The sequence below is a fragment of the Chlorocebus sabaeus genome, chromosome 8 (genome assembly GCF_047675955.1).
Source record: "Chlorocebus sabaeus isolate Y175 chromosome 8, mChlSab1.0.hap1, whole genome shotgun sequence".
NCBI lineage: Eukaryota > Metazoa > Chordata > Mammalia > Primates > Cercopithecidae > Chlorocebus > Chlorocebus sabaeus.
In genome coordinates, this window is record NC_132911.1 from 9,044,676 (window position 1) to 9,069,835 (window position 25,160).

At 39.9% G+C, this 25,160-nt stretch overlaps 1 protein-coding gene and 1 long non-coding RNA gene across 2 annotated transcripts in view; both read left to right on the top strand.

Annotated features, from left to right (window-relative positions):
* The window catches only part of XKR6 (XK related 6), a 294,424-nt gene that overhangs the window by 29,492 nt on the left and 239,772 nt on the right, over positions 1–25,160 (top strand). The gene's annotated exons all lie outside the window — the stretch shown is intronic.
* The window catches only part of LOC103215336 (uncharacterized), a 64,911-nt gene that overhangs the window by 4,722 nt on the left and 35,029 nt on the right, over positions 1–25,160 (top strand). Inside the window, exon 2 of the long non-coding RNA XR_005235281.2 lies at positions 8,121–8,220. This is a non-coding gene — a long non-coding RNA (uncharacterized lncRNA). The remainder of the gene's footprint in view (positions 1–8,120; positions 8,221–25,160) is intronic.

The window sequence follows — 25,160 nt, forward strand, 5'->3', positions numbered from 1 at the left end:
TGGCCTCCGGCTCCCAAAGTGCTGGGATTATAGGTGTGAGCCATTGTAACTGGCCTGAGACTGGGTAACTTTTTTTTTTTTTCTTATTTTTTTGACGCGGGATCTTACTCTGTCACTCAGTCTGGAGTGCAGTGGCGTGATGTTGGCTCACTGCAACCTGTGCCTCCTGGGTTCAAGCAATTTTTTTGCCTCAGCCTCCTGAGTAGCAGGAATTACAGACACCTGCCACCACGGCTGGCTAATTTTTGTATTTTTGGTAGAAATGGGGTTTCATCATGTTGGCCAGGCTGGTGTTGAACTCCTGACCTCAAATGATCCGCCTGCCTCGGCCTTCCAAAGTGCTGGGATTACAGGCGTGAGTCACTGCACCTGGCCTGAGACTGGGTAACTTTTAAAGGAAAAAAGTTCATTTGGTTCATGATTTTGCAGGCTGTACAAGAAGCAGCATGGCACCAGCATCTGTTTCCAGTGCGGGCCTCAGGCTGCTTCCACTCATGGCAGAAGGCTGAGGGGACTTGGGTGTGCAGAGATCACACAGCAAGAAGGAAAGCAGGAGAGAGCCAGAGGAAGGGCCAGGCTCCTTTTAGCAACCAGTTCCCATGGGAACCAAGAGTGAGAATTCACTCCCCATCCCCAAGGGAATGAATCTGTTCATGAGGGATCTGCCCCGAAGACTCAAACACCTCCCATCGGGCCCCAGTACTGGAGATCAAATTTCAACGTGAGATTTGGAGGGGAAAAATATCCAAACTCTATAGCATGGAGTCATGGCATTTTGAGAGCTACCACTCTTAATCTCTGGTAATTAGTGGTCAATAGGGCAATATATTTTCCCTTGGGCATCTTTTGAACTGTGTGTGAGTTTGTGTGTGTGTGTGTGTGCGCACGCGCGCATTCGCACATGCATGGGTGTGCACTTAATGATAAAACCGGCAACATTTGTAATGGCAGTTCATGTTACAGAGTGCCTCATATATAGGTCGGCTGTGTGGTTGACCACACTTTAGCAGATCCTTTCTTTCTTAGCTGTTCTTTCGCCCTACCGAACCAGGCAGCTGACATTTGTGAAAACACAGACTTTAGGATTTCAAGAACAAAGTATGTAAAGATGGTGAAACATTTTCTCAGTTCTTTTTCCTAATTTCTAAACTACAAAGAGTTAAGAATTCAAGATTGCTAATCTAAATTCTTATGTTGGAGTAGTCATTTGTGAAGGGTGATAACAGAGTATCGTTCTTAGTTACAACAGCAAAGGTTAATTACCTAGTGTTCCTCTGTAAACTATTCAAATCTCAGAATCTCCAACGTTACAAAGACTTAAAAAGCAAAGGAGAATTTTGAGAATGCACTCCCATGCACAGATGCTATTGTTGCACCCCCTGAGATTTTGCTTCAGCACTTGAGATATATTTCAGAATGTTGAAGGGCATTGTGTAACATGATGTGTAACATTTTTATTAAGATATATTTCATGTACTACAAAATTTACCCACTTAGATTGTGCCATTCTATGTTTTTTGTACCTTCACAGAGTTGTGCAACCGTTACCACAAATGTGCTAATTTTAGCACATTTTTAATCCTACAAAAAAGAAACCCTGCATCCATTGTAGTCACTTCTCATCTTCCCTTTCCCAGCCCCTGGGAACTGCTATCCTATAGTCTGTCTCTGTAGAGTTGCCTAGTCTGGACATTTCATTAATGAGTCATAGAATGTGGTCCTTTGTGACTAACTTCTTTTACTTTCACATAATGTTATAAGGTTCATCCATGGTGTAGCCTGAATCAATACTTCATTCTTTTTTTATGGCTGACTAATATTCCATTGGATGGATATATCACATTTTGTTCATCCTTTTAGCATTTGAGGAATATTGGGTTGTTCCCACTGTTTGACTTTTATGAACATAATAAGACTGCTAGACTTCCTGTACAAGGCTTTGTGTGGATGTGAGTCTTAATTTTTGTTGGATATATACCTAGGAGTGGAGCTGCTGGGTCTTATGATAATTCTGTGTTTAACTTTTTGAGGAGCTGCAAAGGGCAGCAATTTAGCACTCTCATTTATTCTTTTTTTCAGCACAAGACATTATCTAATAACCAGGAACTTGTTCAACTTAGATCTAATGTCAGATCCAGCTAGAAGTTGCAAACTTCCATTTTCAAGTCTCTCCAAGAGAAATGTTGTTATGTATGTCTGTGAGATCACAATGACTGTCCCATCTCTCTCTCTCTTTTCCCTACATTTTTATATTAAAAAATTATTGTAAAATATACTAACACAAATATACCATTTTAATCATTTAAATTTTTATTGTGATAAAATATATATAGCATAAAATTTGTCATTTTAACCATTTTTACACTTGATCTTAGCCAAAAGGCGAAGAAACAGTTTAATCATTTTAAAGTGTACAGTTCACTGGCATGAGGTAGATTCACAGTGTTGTGCAATTATCACCACTGTCCATTTCCAGAACTTTTTCATCATCCCAAGCAGAAACTCTATACCCATTAAATACTAACTTCCCATTTTCCCCTTTTTCCAGCCTCTAATAAACTGTGTGCTAATTTCTCTCTGACTTTGCCTGTTTTAAGTGCCTCATATAAGTGGAATTGTATGATATTTGTCCTTATGTATCTGGCTTATTTAACTTAGCATAATGTTTTCAAGGTATCCATGGTCGAACATATATCAGAGTTTCGTTCCCTTTTTTTAAAAGACCAAATAGTATTCCATCCTGTAGATATATGCTACATTTTGTTTCTTGATTTCTAGCGTCAGTGCATCATAGTGGCAAAATATACTGTTACAGTCTCACCAATACACCACAATGTAGCAGTCTCTCATTGTGAGATAGCACCTGAAGTTCTTTGTCTCATGACTAAGAAAATTAAGGAGCATGGACACAAAGGGTGAGCTTGGAGTGAAAGTTTAAAAGTTTAATAAACAAAAGAAGAAAGCTCTCTGCCTCAGAGAGGGTGCCTGGAAGAGGGCTGCCAACTGTGAGGCTGGATTTGGGGTTTTTATGGACTGGACAGGGAAGGAATGCACTGACTGGTCTTGGAGAAAGCCTACTCAGCTTGGCCTGGGACCACTCAGGAACTGAAGTGAAAGCTTGGCCCAGGACCTTGACCTGGGACCTTGTCCTGGGACCAATCAGAGGCTGAAGCAATGATTCATAGAGGCTCGGCTAACACTCCAAAGCATGCCCAAAAAAGGAAAGCAAAGTGCCCACTGGAACCCACCAGAGCCCACTGTGTACATGCCCACAAAAGAAGAAGAGACTATTTCCTGGAAGCCCACTGGTTTTACAGAGAACAAAGGCATTTCTGGGTTGGGCCTTGTTCCTGTATCCGAGTGGGCTGGAGGTTTGTGCAAGTTCTTATCTGTGCCTGCAGCCTGATTTTTCAGGCTGTTTCTCTGTTTAAAGGAGTTTTGCCAAGGACCTAGCCTAACTACGTAACTTTTCTCTATCAATACTTTATATGATTTCAGTCTTTTTAAATTAATTGAGACTTGCTCTGTGGACAAACATGGTTTATTCTGGAGAGTATTCCATGTACACTTTAGAAGAATGTGTGTTCTACTTTGTTTGAAAAAATGTTCTGTATATGTCTGTTAGATCTAGTTTATGTGTTGTACAATTCTCTGTTTCCTTATTTATCTTCTGTCAAGTTCTTCTATCTGTTATTGAACAGGCCAAGTTCCTATTGAATAGGATGTATTGAAGTCTATTATTCTAGAGCTTTCTACTTCTCACTTCAGTTGTGTCAGTGCTTGCTTCCTTCATTTTGGGACTTTGTGTTTGGTGTATTTATGTTTATAATTATTATATCTCTGATTGAATTTATCCTTTAATCAAATATAGTATCCTCCTTCTCAACTTCAACAACATACTGATATTAAGCATATTTAAGAAAGTTGCTTTGTAAAGTCTTTGTATAGTAAGTACAATGTCTGGCCGTCTCAGCGACATGTTCTGTCAGTTAATTTTGTTCCTTTGAATGGACTATACTTTTTCCTTAATGTGCCTTAGGATTTTGTCGCTGTTGAAAATGGGGTGTTTGAAAATTACAATGTTGTGTCTTTGGTAATCAGAGTCTCCTCTTTCACCGAGATTTGCTTTTTTTGTTGTTTTTGGTTTTATGTATCTCTTTTTTTGTCAAGTGACTTTTCCCAGCTATTTTTGTAGGGATTATATTCCTTGTCTTGTGTGGTCACTGAAGTCTCTGTTTCTTAGAGCTAATGTTCTGGTACTGCTTTTTCTTTCCTTCTTTTTTTTTTTTTTTTTTTTTTTTTTTTAAGACATAGAGTCTTACTCTGTCACCCAGGCTTGGCAGGAGCCACTGTGCCTAGCCTGGTAGTGTTTTGACAGAGATTTCCTTGAATGCCAGGGGCTAAAACAAATAAACAAAGAAAAATACTTTTTCCAGTTTTTACAGAGTGGCTCTTTGCTGGGGCCCTCCTTCGACAGTTAGTTAGACTTGTGCCTAGACTAGTAATTAGCCTAAGGTGAAAAAGCTTAAAGTCGTCTTGGGTTTTATTCTGAGCATGTGTGTGGCTTTCTAATTTCACCCATATATATGGATGCTTTTGATTGCCCTAATTTCCTAAGGTAACTTTCTTCATATCTTTTCTTCCCAGGCCTCAGGTGGTCTATTGCTTGTCTCATTTGTACTCTTTGACCCCAGGTGTCTGGATGCAATGCCAACCATTTTCCTGCCTGGATGAGTTTTGAGCTAAGCAGGAACCTTGTGTCAGTTCTTCAAGTATCCCTGACAGGTTGGAATGGAGTTACCAAAAATTATGAATATGTTCTACTTGTTCCTTTTGGAACCAGGGACCAGGGCTCCCTTCTTGGAATATGGGCTTCTATCACACTGGGAGGAGGTAGGGCAAAGGCAAATAAGAATGCCATGAAGTTTTCCTATCCTTTGAAGTTCTTGATTTAGTGTTCAGTTGGTTGCTATAAGCATTTGACTGTTTTCCAGAGTTCTGGCAAAGTTAGTTCTGACAGTTGGTGCTTGTTTTTTGATGTTTTAGGTGCAGGGTGGTGTATGGGCACTTGGAATTGCCTACACTGACATTTTATCGACATCTCCCAGTCAGCCTTGTTCTCTTGCAGTAGTTCATTTCAAAACGCACAGAAGCCTTTCCTTCTACCACCGCCACACATGCTGCAGACAAGAGATGCCACCTTACTTGTCAGACCCTCTTCCTGTATCTCCCTGGCAATCACCTCAATTTCTGTTATTCTGTTATATTTTTGGTATAGTTATTAGCTGAATACTAGTGTTAACATTTTCCCTATTAAATGTTAGGTTAAGCCGGGTGCAGTGGCTCACGCCTGTAATCTCAGCACTTTTTGAGAGGTCGAGGCGGGTGGATCACCTGAGGTCACGAGTTCCAGACCAGCTGGCCAACATGGTGAAACCCCGTCTCTGCTAAAAACACAAACATTAGCATGGCGTGGTGGTGGGCACCTGTAATCCCAGTTACTTGGGAGGCTGAGGCAGGAGAATCGCTTGAACCTGGGAGGCAGTGCTTGCGGTGAGCCAAAATCGCACCATTGCACTCCAGCCTGAGTGACAAGAGTGAATCTCCGTCTCAAAAATAAATAAATAGATAAATAACTATTAGGTAAATAAACATTAAATTAAATACACTAGATGTTAGATTTCCTTTCCTTTTTTTTTTTTTTTTTTTTTTTTGAGAGGGAGTCTCGCTCTGTTGCCCAGACTTCTTGTAGTGCAGTGGCGCAATCTCGGCTCACTGCAAGCTCTGCCTCCCGGGTTCACGTCATTCTCCTGCCTCAGCCTGCCGAGTAGCTGGGACTACAGGCGCCCGCCACCGTGCCTGGCTAATCTTTTTGTATTTTTTTTTTTTTTTGTAGAGACAGGGTTTCACCATGTTAGCCAGGATGGTCTCGATCTCCTGACCTCGTGATCTGCCCTCCTTGGCCTCCCAAAGTGCTGGGATTATAGGCGTGAGCCACTGGGCCTAGCCTAGATGTTTTAAAAAGCTTTTGTGATGTCTTAGTCCGTCGGGGCTGCTATAACAAAATCCCACCATAGACTAGGTTGCCTGTAAGCAATGGTCCTTTATCTTTCACAGTTCTTGGGGGTTTGGTTTTAATGCATGAATTTAGCCAGAAAACAAACTTTCAGACCATAGCAGATGCCTTGTGATCTTATGACACCTTGAGGCCACAGTTTGGGATTTTTTTCCCCCACTGTGATCACGCACTCCTGAAATGACCCAAAGCAGTGATAAATATGATTTGGTTTATATACAACTTTATAGTAACATCTTCACTGGAAAACTGAAGGATAGTCAACGGTCTTTTTTTCTCTTTGGTGGATAGTATGGCTGGCCAACATGGCAAAACCCCGTTTCTGCAAAAAATACAAAAATTAATTGGGCATGGTGGCACACGCCTCTAAATCCCAGCTACTCGGGAGGCTGAGGCAGGAGATTTGCTTGAATCCAGGAGGTGGAGGTTGCAGTGAACTGAGATCACATCACTACACTCCAGCCTGGGTGACACAGTGAGACTCCATCTCAAAAACAAACAAACAAACAAACAAACAAAATATATATATAAAATCAGTTTACAGATATGGAGAGTTAGAGTCATTTGACAGGAAACGTCAAACAGTGGTCATTGCACGTGGCTTTTTCAGAATTTGTGGTTTCTTCATGTAACATGAGATAGTATAAGACACAGTATATTCAGGAGAAGACAAGTTCTAGCATTGTACGTGAGCTAGAAATGATCATCTCAACAAGAGTTTCAGGCTCTTCGATGCAAGAACGTATGCTGTCTTTCTGGTGTTCCTTGGCCACTTCTGTCTTTGATGAATCATTTTGATACTGGATTGGGATTCACTGTTAATTTTTCCAGAGTACAATCTAAGAGTTAATACACTGCATTTATTTTGAAGACTGAGTAGGGGAAAACTAGAAAAAGAGTTACTAATAAATTATAATTACAGTTTCTGCTAATCAAATAAGGATGCCGATGCCCAAGAAAGCATGCCATCTTCTTCATCATCCCTCACTGCCCTCACCTGGTGTGTCCAGGTTTAAACTGGAAACATCATTTGGTTAAAATTCTCCCTAAAACCAAAGAAAGTACACCTGCAGTTCTTTGCTTAAAATAGCAATAGCCGGCTGGGCACTGCAGCTCATGCCCATAATCCTAGCACTTTGGGAAGCCGAGGTGGGCAGATCATGAGGTCAGGAGTTCAAGACCGGCCTGGCCAACATGGTGAAACCCCATCTCTATTAAAAATACAAAAATTAGCTAGGTGTGGTGGTTCTCACTTGTAATTCCAACTACATGGGAGGCTGAGGCAGGAGAATCATTTGAACCTGGGAGGCAGAGGTTGCAGTGAGCCAAGATCGTGCCACTGTACTCCAGCGTGGTTGACAAAGCAGGACTCTGTCTCAAAAAAAGAAAAAAAAAGTGATAGCCAAGGGAATGGTTGTGTTACTTAGTATCGACATGCTGCTTCAGGGGATTTTCTTGGGTTCAAGGCGTATCTTAACCATTTTGGTACCTCTGGTTCTTTGGTGTACTTAAGCACATACTCTCTCCTTTGAACCTCCTATTTGTAAGGTGAAGTGGGAAGGTAGGCAGGTGGGGTGACCTTTGTTTTACAGACTTGTAAGCAAAGCTTTAGTCTCATTGTTTCTTAATTAAATGATGGTGTTGGTATGGGAGACAGGTCTCAGGTATCCAAGGCTAGTAGTGGTCTTGAGAATATTTCACATCTGACAAATGTGAAATAGTTATATGAGAATAGTTATATGGTTATAACTGAGAAATAGTTATATGGTTAGAGAAGAACAGTGTAGTTAGGAATTAATGGATGGAAAAGAAAAGGGGGATCCTAAGAATCAAAGATCCTCCCTATTGTGACATGTGTGTGTGTATTTAGTAGTATCTGTCTGCGTGTGTTTGTTTATTGATTGTGTTTTGGCCACATACCTTATAATGTAATGCTTGGTTTTTGAAAGTGACAAAGCCATATATCTTTTAAAATAGGGACTGAAAACAAGAACCTCTTGAATTTTCACTTTATTTCATTTTCCCCCCCTTTTTCCCCTTTCAGATCTTTTATTTTCCCCACAGGAACCCATGGGGAGAAGACTCAGAATGACATAAATGCAGGAACAATGAAACTGAGGAGAAAGGGCTAATGACAGCCCTGAGTAAGTGCTGGGAAAAGAGCCTGGACCCCAGGGGTGGAGAAAAGGAAAAAGTCTAGCGAGTACCTAAGTAATTGACCTCGTTCCTAGCATGGCTGCTATGCCACACAATTACAGAGTTTGATATTGTAAAGGATCAGAGAACTGTGGGCTCTGCTTGAGGCACTTTCAAACCTCACTGCTCTACCTGAATTGAAGCTGAAGCCTGTGGGATGATTGACTTCTGACTTTATGGCGGTGAATAGGCAGACCCAGAAGGGAAGTGGGTGGAAGGAGTGCTGGCCTGGCCCTGTTTATCTTCCCCACTGTAGGCAGGGGGATTGTACGCTTGAAATCAGCATGAGAGTGGCCCCACAAAACATGCTTACATTACTATTTGGAAGCCCGTGTCTGGAAGTTAGCTACGTAGCTGGGTTTGAGGGATGGTTGTCTTTGTGATGTCTCTCTACTTTTGGCCTGCGCGTATTTTCCCATGAGGGCTGGGGCAGGGACCACAGAGAAGATTTAGAACAAAGTAAAGTTCCAACCCTTCATTTAGCCCTGTGACCTAGGTAGGACAAGCTTCTCTACTCTCTTTGCCTCAGTTCCTCAACTGTAAAATGTGATAACATTGATACATTTACCTGAGAGGAAGAATAAATGAGTTTATGTGCTCAAGCAGTGCCTAGCACAAAGTCGGTACGGTAAAAATGTGGTCTGGGATAGCAGACCACGTAAACAACAAAGAGATGCATTCTATTCCTCCTGAGTGCCTCTACCACATTCAGTGCATATTTTGTTACTATTAGTTTAAATTTTTGCGCTTAGATTTTATTATAGGACTTCATTTTGTCATAGTTTCCTATATCCAGCAGATGCAGGGAAATGGTTACAGATGTGACCAAGGAAAGACATGGTATATGCAGATTTGGGTGCATTTTGTGAGCTTTTTAGTCCTAGGTGAGGACGGAAAATGATAATGGTGACAAGAGATAAAGTCTCTGATGTGCCAGTCACATTTTCCCTGCAACAGTAGTCATTTGTTAGAACTCAATGCAAATAGAAATATACTTGCTAATACATTCTTCTGGGTAATACAAGCTATGCAATGCTTATACTTTATACAAAACTATATGTTTAAAATTTGCTCATGTTTAAAAGAATGGTGATTATTATGACTGGCCCTCTCAGAGCATGGTTTAATATTTTCTAACAATTTTTCTATTATTAAAGTTGTTGATTTTGTGATCATTTTAAATGGCACTGATTTTATTCAAAAATAAGTTTAGGTTTAGTGTGGTATTATTTTATAAGGGTTCTAGTTTCCTTGTTTTCCTGTACAAGCGGAACCAGTTAGATAAAATAACCTGTTTCTCTTTAAAGAAGAGCTGTTTTCTTTTTCTGTAAGTGACATTTTTGCACTATCATGGTCCAAAACGATTAGCTAGACTGAGAATAAGGTAAGTGATGAATTTGCAGGAATTTCTGTGAAGTCCTAAAACACTCGTACCTTGTAGCTCTGCTGGGATATGAATATTGGAGGTGACATCACTGTTAGTGGTAATGGATTAAATTGAAACACTTTGGCGTCTTACAAAATTCTTTTTCTGGCTCGCAAGTGTCATCCTGACAGACCGTCTTAAAACCTGAAGGTTCAGTACCTTACTGGATTAACCAATAGGCCTTTTGTAAGAATGTTTTAAAATTTTTAGAAAGGCACAAGTTGGACTTCTAATATAATTTTAAATAGTCAAAATAAATAGTGAAGTTTCTTCTTCGTAATTTGCGGAGAAGGAAATACGTTTTGTAATTTTTACCTGCCAAATTATTGAAATTTTCACTTTGCAGTTTAGCTGCTTTTAAATGAAATTTGAAACAAAACTACCTGGTACTTGATTATAATAAAACATTGAGGGTTTTCTGTTTATTTTGTTTTCCCTTCCACAATTGATCGCGATTACTCTACTTTAGGTTGTGACCTTGGTGAATCTGATATCACCGTTTGGAAAATTAAGGCCTAAAGCTGGAGTGAGTTTGGGAGGCTAGAGTGTAGCTCTTCAGGGCCAAGGGGGAGAGGGCGGCTTTTCCTGGGTTTACTCTGTGGTGAGCAGATCAGTTCTCGTTTCATTTAACACAGCCCATGGGCAGCAGCCACTTCTCCTCAACTTTCCCAGCTTTCTCTACCCTTTAACTCTTGGATTATAGTTTCTTTGTTCATTCTTTTTAAAATGTTTGGCTTCCTTTTACAATTAGGTGGGTCTCTGTGTGAGCAAATAAGAAAGAACTTTTTATCTTGGGCATATCACTATTTTTCTGGGTCACTTTTTTTTACATATAAAATATGATGAAGTCAGATTGCTTTCTAGATAGAGAACTCTGTGAAGTGGGATAAGATGAGAATAGGTCCTTTGGTGGGCCTTTCTCTTGTTTTCTTTTTCTTTTTCATTTTGCTCAGTTCCTTGTATTTACTACAACCTGGGTAAGTAAGTAACATTTATCTTTAGAAAGGCAAACTAACCTTTATTCTTTCATTTCCATCTTTTTCAATGAAGCCAACCAGAATTTTGAGTTGCAGGCACCTGATGATATACTTTAGTAAATATTTTATAATTTTACAAGTATATTAAATATTAAAGTACCAATAGTGAGAAAGTTTCTGTGATAGCTTCCAAAGTGATTGACTGACTAATCAGTAAGATTTACTAAGGACTTAAAATGCTCACAACATAGTAAAGAACTATAGGAGCTACTGAAAGTGTTTACAGTATATGAGAAAGATGAAAACATCTGAAAGAAAGAACAGCCAGGCACTAAATCGTGCTCTGCTGAGTGAGTGCGCTCCAGCATGGGGATAATGTGTGCATTATGGTCATTGTTAGCATGAACTGAGTTTAGTTGTAGTTCAGTTGTAGTTTGTGAGATGCAAATTACGGGTGAGTGAAAAGAGTTAAAGACAATCTAGGTTTTTAGGGACATCATGAGCAAAGGCACTAGACAGGAATTAGGCTGGTTTGGGTGAGGAGAGGAGAGGAATGAAGGGAGGGTTTGGATAGTTTTGTGATATGGACACGGAGTGGGCACTTTAAGGAGTAGAAGAGTTACCAAGGTAGGTACTGGTGCTGGCAAGATGACTAGACCCCAGTGAGAGGAGTTAGATTGGAGGGAGGGAGATGCTCAGAAGCGTTTGTGATGGTTCCTTGAATTCCATCTTATATCTTTGACTTCTTGAATTTAATTTCTACCAGGTACTCTGCCTAGATCAGTTCCTGTTGGCAGTTTTGATTTGACTGGATGTTTTAACAAGTCCTCTTAACTTTGCTATATTCTAATCTGGTTATAATATTATGGAATCTTAAAAATCTTAAAGTTAAAAGGGGCCATCTTCGCAGCCAGTACAGGAGCCACACCCTTGATTTTTGAAGTAGTTATTCTGTTTCTGAATGTGTGAACTTTTTTTTTTTTTTTTTTTTTGAGATGGAGTCTTGTTCTGTTGCCCAGGTTGGAGTGCAGTGGTGCGATCTCGGCTCACTGCAAACTGCACCTCCGGGTTCAAGGGATTCTCCTGCCTCAGCCTCCTGAGTAGCTGGGACTACAGGCAGCACGTGCCACCAGGCAGCACGTGCCACCACGCTGAGCTAATTTTTTTTTTTTTTTTTTTTTTTTGAGAGGGAGTCTTGCTCTGTCACCCAGGCTGGAGTGCAGTGGCGCGATCTCGGCTCACTGCAAGCTCCGCCTCCCAGGTTGATGCCATTCTCCTGCCTCAGCCTCCTGATTAGCTGGGACTACAGGCGCCCGCCACCGCACCGGGCTATTTTTTTTGTATTTTTTAGTAGAGATAGGGTTTACTGTGTTAGCCAGGATGGTCTTGATCTCCTGACCTCGTGATCCATCCACCTCGGCCTCCCAAAGTGCTGGGATTACAGGCATGAGTCACCTCACCTGGCCTGTGAACCATTTTTTAAGGCATCTTTACATTGGTAGATTTCATTCAGAGGTTAGTCAGCCTTTCCTCACTTTATCTGGAGCTACACAAAGTCTACTTTTTCAGTATTGGAGCCCCTCAGATAGTGGAGGACAGTTATGATGCCTCCTTCTAAACATAATATCCTTTTAAAAAAATAAATTGTGATGTTTTTAGCAGCAAACAACAGAAACCCCCTACTCATCTGGCTGAAACAATAAGGAATTTACTTTTTTTCTGTTTGTTTCTGAGATGTACATTTTATTCATATGTGATTATTTCTGAAATTGAGACACGTGGTCCGTTTAAAACCATGGTGCCTCAATTTGACAACATTTTTTTCCTCACTATGATTAACAAAATAATGATGCATCTTAACCGCTGACAAGCCTTGCATTTGATGAAGCGTGATAGTATCTCACATATCAGGAGCTCCTATAGGTAGTGCAGGTTCTTGGTTGGTTATTTTATCGGCTTGATTCCATCAAGGACCCAGCATGGTGGATCTGCTTTTGGCTTGCCCTTGGGGTCATGAGATAGCTACAGAGGGTCTAAGCATCAAATCTCTAACCAACAACATTCTAAAGGCCAGAAGAGAGAAGGTCCCTTCTTTGTCTTCATTTTTAAGAGTAAGCAGAATTTCTAGAAGTTGCACCTCCTTGGCTAGAATTGTTGTATACCCCATTTGTAAACTTACAGATACAGAGTTGCCATTCTTAGTTCAGTGGTTCTTGGTCAGTGGTTTTCAAACTGGTCTGCATCAGAATGACTTGGAGAACTTATCAAAACACAGATTGCCAGGCCCTACCTGAAGAGTTTCTGCTCTAGGTTGGATTGGGGACTGACAATTTGTGTTTTTCACAAGTTCCTGGTTGAAGCTGATGCTGCTGATGTAGGGAATGGGGATGGGCCCAGCCTGCCTGAAAGCACATGGCAAGCTGATGGCCAAACAGAAGCGGGGTCTGTTAGCAGGAAGTGAGGCGGGGCAGCTGTGAGGACAGCAGCTGTCCTTTTCTCTCGCGATCTAGGTCAGTTTTTGTCATAGCTGTCATAACAGACTGCATTGTGGTCATTACTTGGGGGTTGTACAGACTATGCTATTAGTAAATTAAGTTTTGAGAATGACTTACTTCAATTATATGCAGCAGTGGATCAAGTAGATTGAAGATAATGTTTGCTATTCTCTGATGACGTGCTTTCTAGAGGGTGAAAGAAAAGGTGACTTGTCATTGGGACCCCAGAGAATTGGATACCCCTGTGGGAATATATAGTGGATGTTAGTAACAGCTGATGTGTATTAACTCATTGAAACATCCAACTAAATTCGTAAGCTAGTACTGTTAATGTCCATGTGTGGCAAGGAGGAAACTGGCTTAAAGAAGGTAAGTAATTTGCCTAATGTCATACAGCCTGTAAATGGTCAAACCAGGTTTCAGAACCATGCAGTTTGGCCTCACAAGCCACACTTTTAATCACATGTCCTACTGAGTGCCGGCAAGCGGGTCCTCTGTTTGCAGGAAGGGTAAGACTGAGAGGTTCATTTTATATTTTTGGCTTGTACGCAGTATGGTGGGATTAGTGTTCTGGTAATTATTCCCTTTCTCCTAGGCTCATCTCTGGCTATATTTGTGCAGTTGATGTACTTGAACGTAAGTGTAGAACCTAAAAAATTGGGTTAGCTGTGTCTGTCCATGTTTCATCATCTTTGCATCTTGTAAGCCTGCCATTCCTGTCTGTGCACATGCTGGAGGGAAATATGATTGTATAAATAGAATTGAGCACAGAGACCTGTGTTTAAACACTTGTTTTTGTTTTGTTTTGTTTTGTTTTGCTGTTGATGGAGGTGGATTCTTTTCATAAGAGGGATTGTGTTGGTCAGGTTCTTAATGGCAACTAATGAATTAAACGCAAAGGTTTTTAGTTGCTCCACAATTGTTGGGAAAGCTAAAGAAACTCAAGGCCAAGTTTCTAGGCACAGCTCCTGAAGCAGATTGAAAATCTGGTTGTCTGATTTCTCGCCAGGCCCTGCCTAGCACTTTCAGCAATAGCCATCCTGAACAACTGGCCCTGTTCTCTCGCTTGTGGTCTTTGTGGGTGCTGTTTTCTTTCTCTGGTACACTCAGTCTTCCTCTTTTCTTGGCTAATGCTTCTCATCCTTCAGGCCTTATTCTAAGTTTTACTTTTACATTTTTCCTGGTCCTTCCATAATAATCTCATTCAGACTGTTAGATGCTTCTGCTCTCTGCTTCCATTGCACCCTGTATTTCCCCTGTCATTATGGCTAACAATTGATTATTGCCTTTCCCCACTTCTTACTGCGTCCCAGTGCCTGGCACAACACCGTGCTTGGATGTAGCAAGTTGAGTGGTTCAGAATTGAAAAGTCACTGATTACACATTTGAAGCTTCATCGTCAAGAAATAGATACCAATCACCAACTTTTAAGTTGTAATTTATAATTTTCATAATTGTAATAGACTCAACAGATTTTTGCTTTGGTTTGACTATAACACCATTTATAACATATCTAATGCAGCTTAATGGAGATTGGATAACTGGCCTGTTTGCTAATAATTCTTTGAAGTTTAGAAACTGGGAATCTGAGAGATTTTTAACTAGATAAAAGAGACTCTAAAAAATAAACCTTTTGGCTAGGCATGGTGGCTCACACCTGTAATCCCAGCACTTTGGGAGGCCAAGATGGGGGATTGCTTGAGACCTGGAGATTGAGCCCAGTGACATGGTAAGACCTTCATCTCTACCAAAAAACCCCCAAAGAATTAGCTATGTATGGTGGCATGCACATACAGCCCTAGCTAATCGAGAGTCTGAGGTGGGAGGATCCCTTGGGTCCAGGAGTTCAAGGCTGCAGTGAGCTATGATCACACCACTGCACACCAGCCTGGGCAACAGAGAGAGACCCCATCTCCAAAATAATACATACATACATACCTTTTATTTTAAAATAATTTTAGGGTTTTTTTTTGTTTACAGAAAAACTTAAAGATAGCACAGAGTATCCATATACACCTGACCAGCTTACCCCACTGTTAAAATTGTATGTGACCATGGTACATTTGTCCAAACTAAGAAACCATCAATGGTATGTTACTATTATACCCCAGGCTTTATTTGGATTTCTCCAGTTTTTCCATGTGTGTCTTCCTTCAGTTCCAGGGTTCAGCCTAGTGGACCATCTTGCATTTTGTTGTCATGTCTCCGTCTCCTCTGGGCTGCAACAGTTTCTCAGTCTTTCCTTGCTTTTCATCACCCTGACAGTTTGGAGGAGTGCTAGTCAGGCATTTTGTAGGATGTTCATCAATTTGGGTTGGTCTGACATTTTTTCTCATTAGACTGGGCTATGGATTTTTGGAAACAATACCCTAGAGGTGAAGTGCCCTCTCATGACCTCATATTAAAGCATGTATGGTAGTCACATGACGTCATGGCTGAGGTTCATCTTTGTCACTTGGTTAAAATCCTATTTGCCAGGTTTCCTACTGTAAAATTACTCTCTTTGGCTTTGCCCCCATCTTCCTTGGAAGCGAGTTCCTAAGTGTAGCCTACCCTGAAGGACTCTGTGTGTGTGTGCATGTGTGTATGCGCATGTGTGTGTGCGTGCATCTGTGTCTGTGGTGGGTGGGGTGTTAGGCTTCACCTCCTGGATTGGGGAGTATTTACCTATGTTATTTAGAATTCTTCTGTAAGCAAGATTTGTCTTTCCCTTTCCCACCCCAAAATAGATATTTTGATTTACCACTGTGCAGTCACTTTGTAGTATTTTGATGACAATTGAATAGATAGTTAATGGGTGTCTAATATGTGTTAGATACTGCGCTAATTTTGGGGGCAGTAATTTTTAACTTCTTTGGGGTCACATGCCTTTTTGACAAACTGATATTTGCTATAGACTTTTTCTTCAAAAACATTAAGATACACAAAATACTGCTTGCAATTTTAGGGATTTCACAGATCTTTGAAACTCTTATGATTTCAGTTAATGTAATGTCTGCCCTCCAGGAATTCAGTGCAGCTGAAGAGGCAGGCAGGTAGGGAGATAGAATAGGATGTGTTGCATGCTGTCACATGTAGTTTTACATTGGATGAGGTGGTAGGGAAAGCTGCAGAGAGGAGATGTTATTTGAATTTGGCCTTGAAGAATGACGAAGAGTTAAATCAGCAAAGATTGGAAAAGTATTCAAAACAGAGGGAGAAAAACCGACAAAGACCTATGCAAAGAAGCATGATGCACTTTGGAATTGGTGCAGTTTCTGATCTTGCCACAGTGAAAGGTAAAGAGGGAAAGGGCTGGATGTAAAATTAGAGAGGTAGGAGAAGACATAGAGTGGAAAGAGAATTGGGTAAGTTTCTCAATTTATCATGCTTAAGATGTTTAAATGACTGTTTATAATTTTGTATGTAAATTATTTTCATCTTGAGTTTTATGGCTTAGCGCTTTACTGCTTCACTTGCATAGTGCCTGCATGAGTTCAGGAGTGAGGAGGAGGTGAAGAGATGTGGGCTGCTATTTGAAGAAGTTTGGGTATGAAGGACTTGGGCAGTGAGAATGGTAGTTGAGGGGCCCAAAGAAGTGTTTTGTTGCAAGTTGGGAGAGACTCGAGTGTGTTTAAATAAAAGGAAAGTTTAAATAAAACTGGTAGAGAAGGAAAGCAGGTAATTGAAATAGCTCCTGCAAAAGTGAAAGGGTTGAGTTCACACAGAATAGGCGCTTCCTTCATTGCATCAGGAGAGAAGGAAGACATGATCTCATTTGCACTGAATTGCTTGTGTGGATTGTATTTAGAATGATCAGCTTACACAAAACTTGTGGTTGGCTTATGGGTAAGTTCAGCTCTGGCCTGAACTTCCATCTTGCTGTTACATATTCAGTGTACTTATTTAATTCCTTCTATTAGTGTATTTAAGGTCTTTGCTAAGTTCTGGTGATAGAGATATCAGAGCATCCATGCCCTTGATAAACTTAGTTGAGATGATTAAGGTTACAGAATAGGTATATAAAAGGATTTTTAAAAAGTATGTAATGAGACAAATTCGACAGCTTTTTCTCATGCTGTGGGCTGCAGGCTTTGACCAGAGCAGCCACTCTGCTTTATGCTTCTTTTAGGGTGCTGAGGGAAATGAAATTCGGGTCTGTGGTAGTTTATTTTGTCCTAGATAGTGTATTATTTAAAAATGAATTCAGTCGGTTCTGTACAGTGTGATTTGTTAATTTCTAATCTGATAGATACTATTTATAAAGAAATTGAGCCTTTTGTGAGGAAATCGTTCCTGAATAAAACATTAAAATTTTGCACATGTTTGAATGTAGGGCTGACCCTATGCTTAACAAAACGAGGTTTTTGGTTGTTGTTGTAAAGCCCTTTGGGCATGATATTAATTGACTTTGGAAATTAACTTAAAACTTCATTAGGCAGCCATTACTTTTGCATTTATATTCTTTCTGCTCTAAATTCCTGGTGAAAACGTATGCACTTCACTCCAAACACTCAAGAACTGATACTGAAGTTTTATTGTTGAAAAACCGTCTAATATCATAATTACAAGCAAATAACTCACTTCAAAGAAAGATGTTCCTTTTGTAATGGATTTTTGTAAAGAACTGTTAATAAAATTATGTAATTTGAACTAGTAATAGGCTCAAAGCCTTTAGAGTCAGTACATTTTCTGCTTCTGGACTCATTCATTCAACAAATCTGTGCAAAACACTATGGGCGTAGCAGGAAGAAAGACATGGTTTCTGCCCTCGAGCTTCCGGTCTAGTGAGAAGACATATTGGACTGGAGTGGCTCATGTTGGAAAGGGAAGCTGTCAGAGGGAGTAGACATGGGAGTGACCTTGTTTGTGAGAAGCTATCATCCTCTCTAGTATGGTGAGATCTGCACCTTGAGAGGTAAGAAGGACCTTGAGGAACATGGGGGAAGAATTTTTGAGGCTGATGGGACAGTGTGAGAGATTGCTGGGTGAGCAGAGAGAGATACCTTGTGATGAGGACAATGTGGTGCAAACTCTTGCAAAGATTTTGACTTTATCCTGAAAATGCAGGAAAGCCGTGGATGACAGGTCATGTTTGCATTTCGAGTAAGATCACTTTGACTGCAGTGGAATGGAGTGGGACAGAGTGGAAAATAGATGGGTGGGAGGTTTGAGTAAGGTGGGGAGGCCAGTGAGACTTCTGTAGTGCCAGTGTCTCTGCAAGTGATGAGGACGGTGCTTTGTAAGGACCTGTTAAACTCTGTGTGCTGAGATACTGCTGAAATTGTCCAGAGAAAACTGTGTCTGTGTATAAAACAAACAACTGTTGCCTCTTGTAGGAAGCGTAAAGCTATATTTGTGTGCATATAGTTCTTGAATCCCATGTAAGGATCTTGAATTATACTAAAGCTCCTTATCCTGAAGATAACGTACAACTATTGTGAAGTCTTTATTAATTTTTTTCTCTTGAGAGGGGTCCCTTGTTTACTTTATAAAATAAGATTTTAAAATATTCACATTATAAAGTCTTTGGTCATCCTGGTTTAAAAACAAAATTTTCCCTTCAGTTTTAAACATATCACACTACCAGCGTGGAATACTTGACCCCTAATTAACTAATAAGGCAAGGAATCCAGTCTGCACAAATGTTAAATAGTGCCATTTAAAATTTGGAAGCCTGAAGCAAGACAGTAAGGCTTTGGTAACCGTAGCCAAGCCAAGTGGAATCTTTCTGAGTGATAAAATGAGCTTGTAAAATGAGCACAGTTGTGGGAGTATGCAGTATCAAGACTGGTGAAGCAGGTGCCAGTGGTTGGGGGCCTCAGGATGAAACCGTGGTTCTGGCCAAAAGATTGCTGTTTGTTTTAATCTCTAATGCAGCTCAGATAATATGAAGCTGTGCTGCTTGAAAATCTTTTATATTTCTTGATTTGTCTTTCCCTTCCTGGAGGAGTAGACATGTTATACAGCAGATATATGAGAATATGATAGAATTTTAGAATTAAAATTTGACTCCCTTGAGTGTAGACTACTGGGAAGATTTGAAGAGGCTGGAGGCAGTCGATGGAAAGAAAAGAGGACAGAAGACAAGGTACTTTGGTTTTCTCTTAAAAAGTTGAAGGGTAGACCCTATTTACAGGCAGAGAAGGAATCAACAGAAAAGGAAGATTACATGTATTCTAGAAACTCTTACTTAATTTTGAAGAAAACTGTAAAAAATAAACTGATACCTTCCCAGCATTAGCCAAACTGTGTTTTGAGGTGTGATTTCCAAGACTGCTCTCACTTCTCACACCAACTGCAAGTTTGGGGTGTTTCCAAAACCACCTTCAGGTCTGAAAATTTGCTGGAAGGACTACTCATAGAACTCGCTGAAAGCTGTTACACTGATTGTTATGGTTTATTAAAGGGAAAAGATACAGATCAAAGTAAGCCAAAGGAAGCCATGAGGCAGAGTCTGGGGGAGGTTCTCATGTGAATCTTCCGTTCTCTTCTCCCATGGAGTCTGGGCAGTGTTAACGTCCTGGTCCTGATATGTGACCATACATGTGGAGTGTTGCCAACCAAGGAATCTCTTCTGATATTTGGTGTCTAGCGTTTTTATTAGAGCTTCCTGAGATAGCATGTTTGATTGATTGATTGTTGAGCTCCATCACCACGTCTGCTGATACCGTGCGAGCCAGAGCTCCCACCCTAAATCACATGATTGGTCCTTCTCATATGGCCAACCCTACCCTAAGATCCAGTGTGGCCAACTCCGCCCTAAACGAGGACACTTCTGTTAGATATGACACAGGTTACCTCCCACTAGCTGAGGGCAAAGGCCAGATGTCTCTTCTGGGCAAGGCAAGCTTCTTTCCTACCCACCTAGGCTTTTAAAAGGATTACCTTGAGTTTTATGTTGGGAATGGTTTGAAGGGCAGGGGTGGAAGCAGAGAGACCAATTAGGAGGAATACTTGCAGTAGTCCAGAGGGAGTATTTGCTTCACCCCTGGTAATGGTGGTAGGGATGATAAGTAGTTGGAGTCTGGAAATATATGGGAGGAAAGGAGCATGAGGATCTGTTGATGGTTTGGATACAAATATGAAAGAAAGGGAGAGGAAGGAGTCCAAGATACCTCTTCAGGCTTTTGGCTTGAGCAGATCAAAGAATGGAGAACTCATTACTGAGATATTCAAAAGTCAGTTGTCCATCCTAAGAATTAGATGGTTACCACTGCTACCGCAGATTAAGAGGAGATCACAGAAACCAGCCCTGTACTTGTTGGTGTATTGCAACTCATTTAAAAAAAATCATTCCTTGTATTTCAGATACTTGAAAAAAGAAATCTGTTGTGGCTTATAATCCCCATGTCAGGAGTTCAAATGAACAAAAGACCAGTTTATTTGATGTTATTACTTTTATATTTATTTTATCAAAGTTTCTAAACTGTATTGAGATATTTTTAATTATTTCCAAAAAGCAGTAGTAATAGAGTTTTGGGGGCTAAAGTTATCCAACCTATTGAAACTGGTCACATTTTGAGAAATGCTTGTTCTGTATGTTATACATGTTACATGCATGAGTAATTTCATATTTCCTCATTTCTAACAGAGGCCTTAGTTCCTTCATGCTCTCTCTTGACCCAGTAAATTGGTTTATTTGGGTCAATAGAGAGTAGTTATCCGAAGGAACTGTTAAGATTGAGTTCAGTTGTTCATGTAGCTTTTCTTCTACTTTGGTCGTGGTTATTTTTATATAGGCTCAGTTTCTTCATTGGATTAAACTGTGAATGTTGGCACCTATAATAATTCACTGGGTAATGTGGAATAATCTAATTGTATTCTAATTGTAATTCAAAAATTAATAATTCTTTCAAATAGCAAGATTTCGTTAGTATTACTCTGTGATCACAGTCAGAAGCAAACCAAACCGTGGCATTCTGTGAGCTAGTGCAGATCTGTGGGCTACAGCTTGGACCATTTTAAAGCCCCAGTAATCCCGTAATATTTTGCTGAACTATGGAAAGTAAAAGCAGTGTGCTTAGAACTGCTTAGGAAACTTCTCATCATTCGGAATTTTGACTGGATGATTTTATTTGTTTGTATCAGTGGCTGAAAGGAATGACCAGAAAAGAAGCACTCTGTTCAAAGTTGAGAATCAACATGTCATTTCTTGGCATGGCACTTTAGTTCTCTGGGTTACTAACTTAGTTCTGGTCACTTGTTATTCACAAGCAAACAAATGAGTGAAATAAAGCAAATTAGGTGTTACTGAAGTTAAAAAGAGAATGAGAATCTTCGTTCAAAATTTATATTTATTAGGACAAACGTTCAGGGAAAGTTCTTCAGGGGCAAGACATCTCATCCTGGTAGGAAATGATTACACTTACATGGTGAGGTAATTTACTTTTCCTTTCTCCCTTCCTTCTTCTTTCTTTTCTTTGGACTCTTCCTCCATCTTACTCATGATTTATTGTGTATCTAGATTTTTTAAAATCCCACTAAATATATTCGCTTAACTTTAAAAATGTGTTCCACCTTGACTGGCGTAGATAAGGGCAGCAACATGCCGAGGTATTTTCTGGAATCAGAGGCCTGAGGGCCTTCTGAATGTTTCAGGAAGGACAATTGTAGAGAAGCAAAGAGCCCTTAAATGCTTCAGAGAAGTTTGGGTCATAACTTCCCCACAGCCTATATCTCACAGCTGATAGCACTGTGGTCCTTGGCATTCCGGCCCTAAGATTCCCAAGAGTGTCACTTTTTACTACTGGGAAAATATTCTTAAGATTCTTATTTGAATTCTGTATACTTTAGCAAAATCCTGTGTACCTTAATGTAAATTGAGAAAAAAGGGACCGCTTTGTTTTTATAGTAATTTGTTGATAAGTTTTGTGATTACCCTTGTTTGCCTTTTTCCTGTGATCTTCTTTACTTTAAGTAGTAGTCTTCAGTTTAATATCCTTTTGAACAGGACTTGTTTTTTTCCTTCCCAACAAGTACTAAGAATGATCTCATTTGCTTTTACATAGCCAAAATTGTAATATTAGTACAGGTTTATTAGTTGTTCTTCCCGTTGCTGATGGGAGCAACTGGGAACATGTAAAGGCTGATTTGTAATGGCATTTTAAAAGGCGGGGCAGGGAGATGTAAGGCAGAAGGGAATGTGGATGGATGTATTGAACAAGCTTGAGAAAATGAAAAAAAAAAAAACTTGTTGACAGATTGTCAAATGGGTGGTGGGTGGATTTTCTGAACTGAGACCCTCGGTTCATCTGATCTTAATCCACTGTGCTGCCAGACTGCGCCGTTGCTTCTGCTATCAGTGCTGCATGGTTTAGCATGAGCTTTTAGGGAAATGTCACATCTTGTTCACATGGGTAGAATTATATTACATCTGCTCTTACTGATCATGAACCAAGATTAAAATCTTGCCGTTCTCAACAGAAGAGATAATAGAAAATTACAGCAAATGATGTTCATGTTCTTCGCTCTTAATCAGTTTTCTGCAGTCCTACAAAATATTTTTCTGAAGTACATGTAAATATTTTCTTTATATACACCTAGCAAATGCACAGTGTGTGATTATATTTTTATGAGTATACATGAACTTGGCTTAAAGTTCAATAAATATGGTTTAAAATTGGGAAGGAAAAAATAAATAATTTCAAGGTTGCATACTTTCACTAGTAGAAATTCTCTACTTTTGGGACAAAAATTATTATTTTCCAAATATCCAATTTTCCAATATCCAAATATCCTTCTCCCTCGGGGGAGAAAGAGGAACTGGAAGAATGTCCTGAAGAGGTTAGGGCATGTGGTAAAAGGGGCACATTTTAAGGGCTACTCTCAAAAGAGTCTTATATGAAACATATTAGTTTGGGTTTATTTTTTCTTGGGAGGAGTTCTAACATAATTTTAAGTTAAGGAAAGATAGCACAAAATTGCATTCAGTGAATAAAGTGAACAACACACATCTTTATTATGGTTGGAGGAGATAGAAGAAAAGAGAAGAAAAAAACAACTAATTTCAAGGTTGGAAGGAATTTTTTTTTTTTTTTTTTTTTTTTTTTTGAGATGGAGTCTCCGTCGCCCGTGCAGTGGCTTGATCTTGGCTCACTGCAACCTCTGCCTCCTGGCCTCAAGCAACCCTTCTGCCTCAGCTTCCTGAGTAGCTGGGATTGTAGGCGCCGGCAACCACACCCAGCTAATTTTTGCATTTTTGGTAGAGACGGGGGTTTCACCATGTTGGCCAGGCTGCTCTCAAACTCCTGACCTCAGGTGATCCATCCTCCTTGGCCTCCCAAAGTGCTGGGATTACAAGTATGAGCCACTACACCCAACCTGGAAGGAATTTTAAGAGATCGTTCTGTCCAGCTCCTCTTTTCCAGATAGTTAGATATTCCAATTTAAGAAATGGGATGGAGTCAGGGAAGTTTCCAGAACTCCCGGGGGTAAGGGTACTTATCTAATCAAATTTACTTTTACCTTGTTTTCTGCAAATGGCTTATGCATAAAGGATAAAACAACAGTGGGTTTAAAAATTGATACATGATATTTTACATATTCATGGGATACATGTGGTATTTTGTTGCATGGATAGAATGTGTAATGATCTACTTGGGTTATTTAGGGTATCCATGACATTGAGTACTTATCATTTCTGTGTTCGGGGAACCTTTTGAGTTCTCTTGTAGTTACTTTGAAATACACAAAACATTGTTGCTAAATGTAGTCCTCCCCACTCTGCTATCAAACATTGGAACTTATACCTTCTAACTGTGTGTTTGTATCCATTAGCCATCCTGTCTTCATCCATTGACCAGCCCTCTCCCCTACCCAACTCTTCCCAGCCTCTGGTATCTCACATTCTACTCTCTACCTCCATGAGATCAATTTTTTAGTTCCCACATGTGAGGGAGTACATGCAGTATTTGTCTTTCTTTCCCTGGCTTATTTCACTTAACATAATAACCTTCAGTTTCATCCATGGCACTGAAAATGGCATGATTTTATTCTTTTCTATGGCTGAATAGTATTTCGTCATGTATATATACCACACTTTCTTTATCCGTTTGTCTGTTGGCAGACACTTAGGGTGAGTCCATATTTTGCTATTATGAATAGTCTGTGAGTGCATCCATCCCTTTGATGTGCCGATTTCTTTTCCTTTGGACAAATATTGAGTGATGGGATTACTGGATCATATATAGTGATTCTGTTTTTGGTTTTGTGAGAAATCTTCATACTGTTTTCTGTAGTGGCTGTACTAATTGACATTCTCAGCAACAGTAAAAGTGGGTTTTTTTTTTTTTTAACATGAAACATGGGCATTCTTGAAATACTTTCAACTCATTAACTTTTAATATATTTTTTTTCATATTACAAAAGTATGATGCAATGTGATTTTAAATATAGAACCATTCTGAACATGAGATGTACAGAACATGTAAAGTATAAAATCTGATGTTTTGAATTTGAGTCATGTGCATAATGACATTTTGGCATACAGCAGACCACATATACGACGGTGGTCGCATACAATTGTACTGTACTTTACTGTACTTTTTTCTATGTGTAGATAAACAAATACTTACCGTTTTGTTATAGTTGCCTACAGTATTCAGTATGGTAGCCTGCCATGCAGGTTTGTAACCTAGGAACAATAGGCTGTACATAGAGTCGAGGTGTGTCATAGGCAATGCCACACGTACAACGTGTACGTGTACTCTAATGATGCATTTCTCGGAATGTTTTCCCATCTTAAGTGACACATGACTGTACCTCCCAAGGGCTCCTCATTCCATCACATTAGGGGTTAGGCTTTCAACATCTGAATTTTGGGGGTACACAAACATTCAGGTCCTGAGACCCCCACAGTTTCCACATGTGCCTTTATAATCCCCTCCCTGTGATCCCTCATTTCCAAGCAACCACTGATGTTTCTTTCATCATATATTAGTTTGCCATTTCTGGAATCTTACGTTGATGGAATTACACACTGTCTTCTTTTCTGTTTAGTTTCTTTTACT